This window comes from Anoplophora glabripennis, unplaced genomic scaffold (genome assembly GCF_000390285.2).
Source record: "Anoplophora glabripennis isolate ALB-LARVAE unplaced genomic scaffold, Agla_2.0 scaffold81, whole genome shotgun sequence".
NCBI lineage: Eukaryota > Metazoa > Arthropoda > Insecta > Coleoptera > Cerambycidae > Anoplophora > Anoplophora glabripennis.
In genome coordinates this window covers 1,178,830-1,193,320 of record NW_019416522.1, presented here as the reverse complement: position 1 = coordinate 1,193,320, position 14,491 = coordinate 1,178,830, and the positions used below count along the sequence as shown (strand labels likewise).

At 32.8% G+C, this 14,491-nt stretch overlaps 1 protein-coding gene across 1 annotated transcript in view; it reads right to left on the bottom strand.

Moving 5' to 3' along the window:
- LOC108908870 (focal adhesion kinase 1) overlaps positions 1–14,449 on the bottom strand; it is a 173,279-nt gene extending 158,830 nt beyond the window's left edge. The window contains exon 1 of the mRNA XM_018713033.2: positions 14,305–14,449. The gene's annotated coding sequence lies outside the window, so the exon portion shown is untranslated. The remainder of the gene's footprint in view (positions 1–14,304) is intronic.
- Positions 14,450–14,491: the final 42 nt, after the last annotated feature.

Here is a 14,491-nt window from a genome sequence, read left to right as displayed (position 1 = left end):
ATAATAATAATAATAATATCTCTACTCCTCATTCTAATTACGAGAATTAGCCCAGAAGTCGGAGACTTGTGCGGGAGAGGAGGCGGCATATTATTATTACGCAGGCCGCATTTGCGCCCAGGAACGACTTATGTTGGTAGGCCCTAACCACCATTCAGTGCAGGAATGAGGGAAACATGGAAAACCTCATTAATTATTATAAATATACATTAATTTTATATCATACAAATTACGCGATATTTATAGAAAAATTTAAAATGTTTTCAATTGGACTGTAAATAATGGAGTTACACCTGATTTTTAAAACGAGAGATTTTATTTTCTGTGGTACCTATATCTAATAGTTTCCAAAATCCCTGTTGTCTAGTGATAATTAACTTTGATTCAGTGAGAATTAGAGAAAAGCAAATACGAATATTAAGAGCATAAAAATATTTAACGACACTCAATAAAAAAACATACAACAAGGTGGTACAGATAGGCACCGTAAAATTAATCGTAGTTGCGAATTCACATCCTTGAAAATTTCCAGGGTTTCCACGTTGATGTACGCCGTTTTACCATGTTATTATCTATGATTTTATAGAAGTAATTTTAATAAATTAAAATGTAACGGGCTTTTACCGAACTTAAATTCAGCAAGCTATCCAATATTAAGGAAATATAAAGTATATCACGATTTTAACGTCTACTGTTGGCACATAAAAATACTTACCTCTAGTACCTATTTATTTCGTTGATAAATTACACAACATTAAAATGTTAATGTAGGTATTTGAATTCTTGGACGACACTCTCATTTACAAAGCATATTTAACCGGTGAACTTGAATTTCTCGGTTATGTTAAAAATAGAGAAAGTTTTATGTAAATATAAAAAAAATCAATGCCAAGGGACAAATAAGTTTTCTGAGACTAAATGTAACCAATTTTTAACATCAAAAATTTTTAAAGCACATCCCTGAAAATAAAATGGAGATATGAAATCAACGTTTTTCTTCTCGAAGACTAGAATCACTTTATAAAAATAATTTCAAATTCGTGTTCAGCACTCTTGAAAATGAAGAGGTAGGTGAAATTTTATAAATTTTCGTTAAAATGACATTCATAATTAAGGACGATCGGGTTCTACGAAAAAATGCAGTCAATTTCATATTATTGAGATAGACATATTTTTTTTACAATGCGAAATCAAAAAATACTGTGAATATTTCTCGAATCATATATCGATTTGTTTTTGTTTTTAATTGCGGCCAAAAATTTGAATATTTAACATAGGTTCTTATGGAAAATGCTATGATGCATACCCTTACAATCGAATTAAGGGTGAAAAAATGCAAGTGGTAAAACATGTGATATGAGAGAAAGAAAAAAAGTAAGTTACCGCACATTTCGCAGAAAAATAAATTATTAAACAAAAAGTTCTGACTGCAAAGTTCGTCCGCCAAATAGTAAACGCGAAGTAACGGCAACAGCGCAAGAGAGTATGAATGAGGATAGGTGGCGGGAAATTTAAATATACTTTTATTCCATTCAACCTGTGTTTATTCGTGTAATTTCAATTTGGAATAATAAAATAAAATAGGAAAGTTTCAAATGAAGTATGTTGTTTGAAATCTTTTTTATTTATAAAGTACGATAAACTTTCATACAAGAAGTAAAAAATAACAGCAGCATATAAACTATGAAATATTTATACTTTGCATCACAGCGTATATTAACAATATTATCCATTTTAATAAATTATGACATTCTTAATATCATTTTTCATTTTAAAATTAACATTTCAATAATTTCAGTATATTTTTTAGAATATTTTTGGCTGCTATAAAATCGTATCATAGTGTAATACTACATACAGGGTGGGCCATTAATGTGAGAAAGTAAAATAACTCCCTTGTTATTCATAATACAGAAAAAAAAAGTTTATATAAAAGTTGTACAGAATCAAAAAACCTAAAGGACAAAATTAATTTGAAACACACAGGGCGATGAGTAAAAACGGGACACGCCAAATATTATATTTTTTAAATATAATATATTTATATATTCTTAAACATATGGATTTCTGAGAAAATTCTGTATATGGCATTTCAGCTACTAATACTTGGAACAAAAATATTTGACAGAGTTATAAGCAACTGTTAGGCAAAGACTCCTATATTAGCTAATATCGATATTTTATACAGGGCATTTTTATAATACATCATTTTAAGCAAATTCAAACTTGATTTTCTAAAATTTTTCAAATGGAACTGTATTTTATTATTCTATTATTACTAGTCACATTGGGTCAAGTTCATAATTTATCATTCCATTTTGAGTTAATTTTATTAGCTAATATTTAAATAATAAAAATTAAGTTTTTTCAAAAATGTTGCTATATCTTAAAAACTAACACAATTTTAAATATAGAACATGCTTAATAAAAGTTAAAGTGGTCCGATATGCGAATAAAATAGAACAATAAAATACAGGGTGTTCCATTGGAAAAATTTTAGAAAATCAAGTATAAAAAATTGATATTAGCTAATACAGGAGTCTTTGTTTAACATTTGCCTATAACTCTGTCTAATTATTTTGTTCCAAGTGTTAGTAGCTGAAAGTTAATACAACTTCTTCGAGGTCATGTTTATTCCAAAATTCGAAGAATTTTGTACATAACTTGGCAACCCTGTACTAAAATGATAAAATTGTTTATATTGCCATATAATTTTTACTCATCGCCCTGTATGTTTCAAATTAATTTTGTAGTTTGTTTCTTGATTCTGTATAACTTTTATATAAACTTTTTTTCTGTATTATGAGTAACAAGGGAGTGATTTTACTTTCTCACACTAATGGCCCACCCTGTATATCACATTGTACTATACTTTCATAAATTCAATCGCTTTAAACCCTTGTCTTATAAGGAACATTTCTATTCACAGAAGTGTATCATAGCATAGTAATATGCTACGTATGCATGTAACTAAATCATATTTAAACTATTCCACGCGAATCACTTCGTGATCACAGTTTGTAGATTATCTAAAATACGTAAAAATTCTTTGCAAAAAGAGCAGTGCATGCTTTGTGCCACCTTGTGTACTCCATGTCGATTAGTTGACGCCCTCGAACGATGTGCGGAGGTTCTGGTTCCACAATCTTCTCTTCAGCAGCTTTTTTCCTGCTTTTGTTATTTTCTGTTCTAACCCTCAAGCACTTACACTTTATTTTGGTCACAAATTTTATTTTCTACCGACTCTATTCTCGTCCGACGTTTTATAGGTTAAAGCAATCACCTGTGCGAGCGATCACATTGCCTAATATATACCTATATATATGACAAGGACTGCCAACTTAGAAATAGTACACTCAGCTTATTCGTCCGCTGTTGTCAAGTTTCGTTGCAACTTTTAACATTTATTTATGCAATAATAAATGAGAAATGGGCATGTATAATTAATGATTAAAATCGATTTTATTCAATATCTACAAGCAAATATCTCAATCTACTTACTTTCTAGTCATAAAGAATATTTTTCTTTTCATTGACAGCAATGATTTTATGACACGGTAAGTATAAGGCCCCTTGATAGAAAAGACCTCCCTCTGCCGCGGCTGCATATCAAACGTATCCTTTTCTCGGTGTAGATTCGCGTGTGCGATACCACACAATAATGATGCTGAGGACGGGTTCCCCGCGGTCAAGTCCAAACGACACTAATAACTACCATTGTTGGATGCGTGTTGTTCGGAATGGCTGATAAGATATAACTGTTTCATATCTATTTTTCATTCGGGGCCGTCACGAGTAATCTTTTTCTTAACCCGTCGTCATCCGACGAAGGTTGCGCCGGGGCTACTGTTATAACAACTCACCTCTGACCCAATTCTTGTGTGAAAAGTTATATTAATGGTCTGTCTCGGTGGTCCCTACGCCGTTTCATGAGGAGGTATTAAGTTATTCCTTGTAGTTGCATTAACCTGAAATAAGTTTCTTGGCGATGTGCGTCATTAATTTTCTAAAACAAAAATGGAAAGGCACCACATCACGGCGAAGATTTATTACTTATTTTTCTCAATAACAGCGTGCAAGATTTTTTTTAATGGAACACCATATACAGGGTGATTCAAAGAACCGCTGACAGACTTCTAGGGTAGATAATACATAAAAAATTAAGACGAAAAGTTTTAATAAACATAGGGTCTCAAATGCCTCCTTAACGAGATACAGGGCGTCAAAGTTTCTGTAAAATTAAACATTGTCTGCAACAATTCCAAAATGCCTGAACATTTCTATTTCAAATTTGCTATGCGTAGTTAGCACCTTAAGACCAACGTTTGATGTACTGCTCAAAATTTTATGAGCAGCAGTGTCGTAGAGACGGGGTCAACGTGACCCTCTTTTAAAAATATTTTCTACGCCACTGCTAATTTTGTCAAAAGGGCACTATTTTCGTGTAAAGTGTTCAATTGTCTATCGAATTGGTCTCTTGCAAAATTTGGATTAAAGCAACCATTTTTAAGAGAAACACCTTTGTAGAAAATTTGTAAATCCAATTTTATTTTCATTCATTTTAGTTTCACATAGTAGGCTTGTGCTATTCAAAATAAAATTAAACATCGCCTGTCACTAATGTCAATGTGTACAAGTGAGTTAAGTAAACTAGATTATAAGCTTCTTTTTGTCATTTTTACGCTTTAATTTAACGGAAACTTTGACGCCCTGTATTTCGTTAAGGAGGCATTTGCGACCCTATGTTTATTAAGACTTTTCGTCTTAATTTTTCATGTATTACTTACCCTAAAAGTCTGTCAGCGGTTTTTTGAATCACCCTGTATATGAGTGCATACTTAGCTTCGTTAAATTGTTCAATTTTCAAAAATATAAAATATGTTACTGTTTGATTCAGGACTTTTCGACATATTTCAGTTTAAAACTATTTTTGAAAAATCTGGAGGAAAATTTATGTCTGACGGATCGCAGTGGCTATGGACGAGGCACGCGAAACAAACAAATGACTGACAGAAGATTATTTATCATCATTAATTTATTTCCTATAACAAACTATTTTAACGAAGAAATAATGTTTAGTGAGAACAAAATTTTTCAGTCCCATTACACGCAAGATTATCAAGTAAGTGGATTGTTTTCCAACATAACCTTATACAGGGTGTCCCTAAATAAGTGTCGCAACGGAAAACTGTAAATTCCTCTTGAAAAAAGAAACATTCTTTTCCTCTTCCATTTTTCTCTCCGGGTTTTCGCTTTCTAGATACACGGTGTCAAAATTTTCATTTTAATTTTTAGCCAATATCTCAGGAACCGTTCGAATTACAGGACTGAGTTTTTGTACACGCATTACCACTATTAATAGCTACTTTTTCGCATCCTTCTCGAATTCATTGAACGTGCCAGTGGTGGAGATTTTAAGGTATCTTCAGGGTTTCCCCCCCCTAACTTTTACGCCACTTGTAAAATTGACATGTGGCAAATTCTGAAACGCCAATGAATTTTACACAAAAAGAGTTCTCTTGGTTCATTGCTCTAAAGTCAACCGTTTTCAAGAAAAATGACTTATTATAAACAAAAACAAACATTTTGCTAACGTTTCGAAAATCTTTTGTGATTCAAAAGATAGGTAGTCATAATTAACAATTTTAACGAAATTTAACAACATTTACAACAAGTAGCTATTAATAGTGGTAATGTATGTACAAAAGCTCAGTCCTGTAGTTCAAACGGTTCCTAAGATATTGCCAAAAATCTGAAAAAAAGTTTTGACACCGTGTATCTCAAAAACAAAAGCCCGGACAGAAAAATGGAAGAGGAAAAATATGATTCTCTTTTCAAGAAGAATTTACATTTATTTAGGAACACCATGTATATGTATTTACGAGACATGTGTTAGACAACTTAATTTGTCAGAAAATTTCTGAAACTTTCCCGGAAGAAACTTTGCACAATTCCTTCACTGCAGTAATATCTGAGTTAAACCGAGCTAGTGATATGATGAAGTATAAGTTTATACGCTTTATAGTTTACTGCCGTAAACGATAAAAGATTGTATATAGGAGCGAAAGTAATTAAATAGCAGCAATTGTTTAGTAGCATTGTTAATAAGAGTGCTTACAGAAATTGTTTGTATTTTAAATAGCCTTAGTGCTTCATAATTGTCACTTCGGTGCGCAGACATGGCGTAGACGAAGGGCTCATATCATCCCGCTTTATAATCATTTTCGTGCTGTTAAATCTATAATTTTCATATTCCATCCCAGTGAATCCCATGCTATCTGAGAATGTCAACAGATATAGAAACTCGGAACTTGAAGCGAATTTGCATACTATACAGCAAACTTAGTACACTTAGTATTTTGGTAAACGCTCTGGATCTATTGTAAAACGGTTCAGCATCATTAAATTTTTTTAATAGTTGATGAAATCGCCTTAAAAAATTCAATAACTGTTCCTGGTACTGAAGTTACCGAAGAAATTTAATAAACTACAACAAAAATAATCCAGACCTTGCACAACTAAGTAATATTTTGCAGTATTTACGTGAAGGAAATAAGGGGAGCAAACTACCTATTTTAAGTATGCTGGGTACAGACATGAGCACGGATAGGTAAAAGGCAATATAAAAACTACACTAAGCCTCGACAAGCACCTGCATTTGTGAATTACTATGGTTTTTATTTACTATTTGCCCTTCCATAGTACTCAGGTATGTGCCCAGCTTTACATATCTAGATGTAGAATGTTATCCTCCATCGGATGAGAGGTAGATTCCTAAAAATATGGAAAACGATCTAATTTGTTTTGTTACTTTCTTTCCCTCTGCTAAGCTTTCCGGATGGCACACTGTCCTGGAGGCTTTCAACCTCGCTTTGAACTGAGCCTTGTTGCAGTTAACGTTGTTTTGCGACACTTCGAGTATGGTTACTCTGGTGTATATATCAGGGCTTTTAAATTTTGCCTTGCCTACTCCTGTGAGTAGTTGATCAAACTTCTTGGAGCTTGTGTTGGCCTTCTATGAGTGCCTATGAATTCTGGGTATTTTCAAGGAGCTTATTTTATCCTTTAGCACAATGCATAGGTGGATGGGGCGCTAGTACTGTCCGCCTTAGGCTTTGACAATTAGCTTCTGCGGATCTCACCCTTCTTTGGATTGTCGCTGATTGGAGCTGATGATCGACTTGTAATCTGACTGGGTACTTTGGTTTGGAAACTGAGGTGAATATTCTATTTTGGCAGCGTATCGTCGATAGTAGTGGTCTTTCTCTTGAAGGGTAATTTAGGTCCCTTGGGACATGTATCTTCATTTTGGCAAGGCGTAAAATTTCGCTCGGGACTTTGAATACGACAATATATTGCACTTTTCACTGATAAACTTTGACTTCACTTAAAATAACATTTGTGGAGTAGGAAGCTTACAAACAGACATGAAAACAATAACAGAAGGGACGCAAAGTTAATCAAAGGGCTACGACAAAAAATAGGATACAAAGTTCCCTTCCAACAACGTTATTAAATAATTCCTGTTCTTTATCAACTACTTTCCCCGGTACATCGGAAACGCATCGTTTTTTCAAATATAGGAAGTTTCTTCCTTAAAATTATATGTTTATTCCAGAATATCTCCATCTGTTACTGCTGTTCATTTCGTACGGAACATTAATATTTTTCACTATTTAACAACTGCTTATAATTATGTACATTTTTAGTCCATCATAAACTTGTGGTCGCAATCACCTGCTAGTTCTTACAAAGGCAAAAATGCGGCTAAACAGGAAAATTGGTTATTGGTACTGAACACCTGCCGTTTATAAAACTTTTATAACAAGTTTTTATTAAATAAATGTGATGGACTTGTTGCCTGACCCTTGTACAGTAATATTCAGCTTAAACCACAATAATTATTCCCACCACATGAAACCACACACCTGCCACACGCTTCTAAATAAACAATTAGAAGGAGCGGACGATATACGGGATGTTATGAGTCATAGCGTCATTAACTACAAATGACAGATTATTTAACATAGCCGCAAGACCTGTTATTGCTTAATCTCAAGACGCTAAGGACATAGTTAATCATTTTTAATTGATACATTGCGATATAGATTCCCATCACAAACAATATATATATTGTTGTTGTTGTATCGCTAAACCGTTATCTGCGAAAAATAAAAAGGAGTTAGGTATAAAAGTAGTATCCATGTTACATCAATAAGTTTTCTAAAAACATCCATAACAAATCGATGTGTTCTGTGAAAAATGCGTGAATTATATTTGATAACATTGGAAAACATCATTAATTTTGTGAAGCACGAACTGATGTTAGTTTTTAAAATAGCCGAGTTGTTAGGTTCTACAGATTGATTCCTTAATCATTTTCTAACAATACAGCTAATATTGTAAGCGGTACAAGATTGGCGTTTGGAATTTCAACATAGCCGGCCAGCCTTAGACGACTTTGTTTGGGTTATAAGTAATGAATAGGCGCTATTTCAATATAAACATTGTGATTTGGAAGCGGACAGAATACTCCTGAGACAGACATTCATTAATATACTGTTAACATGTTAATACGCTGTGAATTACTCTTCACCTATTATATTACCAGTTTTTACTTTAATTGTTTAGTACTTAATTTTCTTACAATATGAAAAACAATTTGTTCAAAAATTGTTCCATTTTGCTGCAACTCGATGCATGTTCAATTTTTCCATCAAAATTTCATGGCATGACCTTTGACAGTCAATCGGTGATTTGCACGCACCAGATCTTTGACTTTCTGAACGTGAGAGTCATCAGTTGAAGTCGAAGGCCTTCACCACCATTCAAAACATTGCTTACGACCGAGAGTATCATCTCCGTAAACTTATTTCAATTGAAACGTTTCGGTGAAAGTTTTCCCCAGTTTCACGCAAAATTTCACGTTTCATCGTTGTTCCAGATAAAAGCATATTTAGAATATTGTTACTAAAACTTAAACAGGTTGCGCTCAAATAATAATGTCACGAAAACTAAATAAAATATCAACAATCCAAGAACATGTGGTGTTACCACAGGAGTTTATGTGAAAGTGCCGATCATATATAACTAAATATTTCCACTAAAAAATTCGGTTATTTCCTGAACAGACCTCGTATGTGCATCCACCATCAAAAGCATCTTTTAGGTGATTTCCACAGTAAAAAATTAAAACGTGGCCCATGAAAATGTGAACGTGAAATGTGAATTTTTCCGACACATAAATAAAGCCTCTAGGTGGTTTGATATCCCCACGTTCTTGTGTTTTATTTTTTTCTTTCAAAGTGCTTACTGGTAGTAGGAAGTTGCCTTCCTTTTGCAGGCGCAAGAGTAATAATTTCCCTTCTTTCCCTTTTTATCTGATGTTATCGATGAAACAAGCTCGAATTCTTTTCCAACAACATCATATGATGGTGAAGGATTATTATTGTTTAGCTGCAACCCAGTTTCGTCCACGTGAAATATGCTCGCAGGTTTATCAAACAATTGGATTGAAATATGAGTGTACATTTGTTGCACTAAGCTCTCAACTTTCCCAATTGACACACACGGATTACATTGTAAAAAACGAATTTAACTAAACATAGTCCACTCTCTCACTGTCGCGACTAAATTCGTTATTGGTGGTAAGTTTTCAGCATCCAATATTGCAGAAAAGAAACAGTTTATACATACATTTAAGTACACAAAGTTTTCCTCTTAAAGTGTCCGAGGAAACATAACCTTCAATACGAATTTTTTGTATAAAACACAACTCACATATACAGATTATTCTTTAGGGAATTGGAAGAAATTAAAAATATCTTATTCTTACTACTAGACGGTACTTATACTTCTCAGGATTTTCTCCTCAGAATTTTTCACATGATTTGTTACTTGAACGTTTCAATATTCATGTCCTACTTAAAAAATCTGTTTCTAGCCTGTATCTCCTGTCCAGGTTACTAATATCAAATAAAAAAAACAACTCGGAATAATGTTTTCAATTCACTCACAGCATGCACTAACAACATCCTTGTAGCATCACCATTCTATCAAGTTATCTTCAAGTACAATGGTAGAAAATAATACCTATATTTTTTGTTATTCTATTCGCACTATAAAAATGCAGTACTTGTGCACCCATGTATCTCTAATGTTTTGTTTATTTTATTTATTTCTTTTTTTGGATGAATAATTGCCGGGTTGGTAGCCCATGGTTTTGGACCGACCTCAGAACGATTTACATATTTCATTATTGTTATATGAACTGTATTCGGAACATCTAGATGCCCTATACGTATTTATTTGTCGTTTCATCTGCTGCAATTGAAAAACGACAAAACACATCCATAGCATCCAGATGTCAATACCGAACGCTACTTATAAATCTTTGTGGTATCTACGTCTCAACATGTCTACAATTTTTAAATTATAAAGATAATTCCTCTAAAGCAGATTCTACTCAAGTTCTTCAGATAACATGTGATCGTTAATTTCTTCTATAAAATTTATATCTTCTACCTGAACTATGCTAGAATGAAGAATGCATCTGAATTTCTGAATGTCTTTTATTCGCCATCATCAATGCCACAACACGCTGTAGAAGCCGAAACAAATTAATAAGATATTATATCCTCGCAGGTGTGTCGATTGTTAAAAAATCGTTTCCTGTATTAAAAAAATCGTGACGCTATGCATGTACACGCGGACCAGTGACTGGAATGTCTAATTTCACCGAGCAACGGACAGACCGTCCATATGCCTTATAGAGTATTTGCTAAACAACGCGAGTAATATAGTCGCTGAAGAGGCAATCTAAGATGATCTTTTGTTAAATAAGCGCCACGGTTGTTTAAAAACCGCGAACCACGATCCCCTAACATAAATATGGATTGTTTAATTGATGTCAACATTCCATCCAAGGGTAAAAGAATATCGCCAATCTTGACAGCAATTGTTAAGTTTTTATATAAAATAAAACACCTTTTTTAATACAAACATTATAAATTTTTAATTATTAGGATGGAATAGTTTCTTATAATTACATAAGGCTTTAAAGGCGGTTTTCCACTAAACGGACAAAACAAAAACAAAACACAAACTTGTGTCGAATAAAACAAAACTATAACTTTTCGCAAACTTTTTGAAGACGGGCGTGTTTTGCGACAGTTGGAGTTTTGTTTTTCAAGTCCCGCTCAAAAGCGGTCACATCAAAAGATTTCGACGTGTTTTGAAACTCAAGTCTGTTTAGTGGAAACGGTCATGTCGTGTTTTCTATTTAAGTGATCCAACCCAATATCTATGTTGGCGTTTTCTTCTTCCCAATAACAATATTTTAATTATTAATGAATTATAGCTATTAACAAATATATATATATGTGTTACTTGGCGAGTATACAAAGATAGATAGATAGATTTTTATTGACAATATATACATCAGTACATTTTTGTCACAAATTAACAACTAAATTATAATGAACCGTACATATATACACTTACTTTTTTCCAAGGACTTCAGTATAAACCAGCCATAACTAAGAATAAAAAAATATTCTCTAAACATGTTGGTTGGTAATTGGAAAAATGTGTTGACTTCTTCGCGACAACCATTGGAAAAGGACCGAAAACAAAAACAAAACTCGAACAAAATGTAACCCGCTTGATGGAAACAAGAGTTTTGGGTTTGTTTCAGTTTTGTTTTTGTTTTTCAGGTTCTAGAAAACACAAACAGGACATAAACTCAACTGTCCGTTTAGTGGAAAACCGCCATAAGAGAGATATGGACAAAAAAAAGTATGCCACAAGGATAATGAGTTAGAAAGAAATTACCTACTACTATTTGCTAGATTAACTAGATATGTAACTAAATCTTTGTAATAAGAAGCAATCTTTGGGATATATCTCCCTTATACATAGATAGACTTGTCAAAACGTAATCAAAACTTAGGTATATAATTGAAAAAGTGGTACTTTGGCAACATTGAAATTGCCTTGTCACATTGACCATATTCTTTTACTTTGCTTGCAGATTTTTTTATTTTTGTGTTCAATTCCCTTTTCCTTGACCAATTGTTTTACAATTCAGTAAAGTAGAAACCTTTATCTTATCGAAAATCGTTCGGGTGTGCCAAGCCTAAGATTATTACCAGTTAAAAGAGGTAAAAATTAATTAAGAGTCGTCATATGTGATTACGCATCAATTTATCGGGAGTTGCGTAAGTTATTATGAACTTTTCTGCATTTCAGAAAATTTTAAATCCAATTTTATATAATATATTTTTAAACCACTAAAACCTTTAAACTACAAACTAATGACACTAGCATAAACTGTGCCAAAATTATTTAGATTATCATCATAGAAAAATTATACAGGGTGTTCCTAAATAAGTGTCGCAACGGGAAACTGTAATTTCCTCTTGAAAAAAAGAAACATTATTTTCCTCTTCCATTTTTCGCTCCGGGCTTTCGTTTTCGAGATACACGGTGTCAAAACTTTAATTTTTTTTTAGTTTTTCGCCAATATCTTAGGAATCGTTTGAACTACAGGACTGAGCATTTGTACACACATTACCACTATTAATAGCTACTTTTTCGAACCCTTCTCGAATTAAAATAAAATAAATTAATTATTATTATTATAATAAATTTTACGCCACTGGAAAAATTGACTTTTGACAGCAAATTCTAAAGCGCCAATGAATTTTATACAATAAGAGTTCTCTTGTTCTCTTGCTCTAAAGTCAACCGTTTTCAAGAAAAATGACTTTTTATGAACAAAAGCAAACATTTTGCTAACGTTTCAAAAATTTTTTGCATTTTGCATTTTGAACATTTTGCAAGTGCAAGTAACTGAACAGAACATCCGGAGAACGAAATGCATCGTTTATGAAATCCATGTCAATACTATCGAAAAGTTGACCGATAGAGGTGAAACCGCAGCGACAGAAAGAAACATGATTAGAAGATGTAATGCGTGCATTCAAGCCAACGGACGTAATTTTGAACAGTTTCTGTAAATTTTACTCGCCAAATTGATAAAAAAAAGTTAAAATCCTATCTGTTGTTAAATTTCGTTAAAATTGTTAATTATTACTACCTATTTTTTGAATTACAAAAGATTTTCGAAACGTTAGCAAAATGTTTGCTTTTGTTCATAAAGTCATTTTTCTTGAAAACGGTTGACTTTAGAGCAATGAACCAAGAGAACTCTTATTGTGTAAAATTCATTGGCGCTTTAGAATTCGCTGTCAAAAGTCAATTTTTCCAGTGGCGTAAAATTTAGGAGGGGAAAACCCCTTACGATACCTTAAAATCTCCACCACTGGCACGTCCAATAAATTCGAGAAGAGTGCGAAAAAGTAGCTATTAATAGTGGTAATGTGTGTACAAAAGCTCAGTCCTGTAGTTCAAACGATTTCTAAGATATTGGCGAAAAACTAAAAAAAAATTAAAGTTTTGACACCGTGTATCTCGAAAACGAAAGCCCGGAGAGAAAAATGGAAGAGGAAAACAATGTTTCATTTTTCAAGAGGAATTTACAGTTTTCCGTTGCGACACTTATTTAGGAACACCCTGTATTGTTACCAAAAGTGGAAATCTAAAGCAGGTCTATTAGATACCTCACACCGTGACACCTGTTAGATCAAAATTTTTTTGCTTTTGATGTTTTTCACACATATCAAAATATATCTAATTTAGCAATATAGGTAATCACAAACATGTTACATGTATTAACTTTTGTGTATAGTAAAAGTACAACTATAAAGTAAGCTGTTCGAACAGGATGTTTTCAAAAAGTTGAGAATTGAAATTAGTAAGAAAATTACCTACTCCATTATCAATCAATATAAAGAATGTATAAATAACTGTTAGGTATACATTACCCTTTGTCATTTGTAATAATTATAATATCTAACCTTATATTGAATCGAAGGCCCCAAACACCCATCCATTAATACTGACGTGTTAAGTTCACAGATCACTGGTAACGTTAATTTAAAATACACTTGTATATCAAAAACTTATCCCCGTCCAGGAGATTTAAGTAATTTCATCATTACAATGGCAATATAAAAGTCAATAATATCTTTATAACCTATATTTTAACACAAAAGTATCAGGCTATGCGGCCTATAATCACGATATTTAGTAGAGGATTAAACAAATGGTCATATATAGTAGAATACCATCATATCGCTATAAATAACTAAAAATAAAAGACTTAAATCTATCCAGTTTCATGTACAGGTTTCAAACAACCAATGCATATCATACATAATAAAATGACATTTTGTTACTCACAATACTAAAATACTGCCAGATATTTCAGAGCTGCACTTTTCATCTCAAACACACGGACAGTTTAACTTTTCACAGCAATTATATAGCCATTTTAATAAAAACATTGGATAAATACTCTCACTCAAACCGAATACACAGGGGTGAACTGTCACTTCAAAACTGTCAAATGATTGGAACGACTATCTCT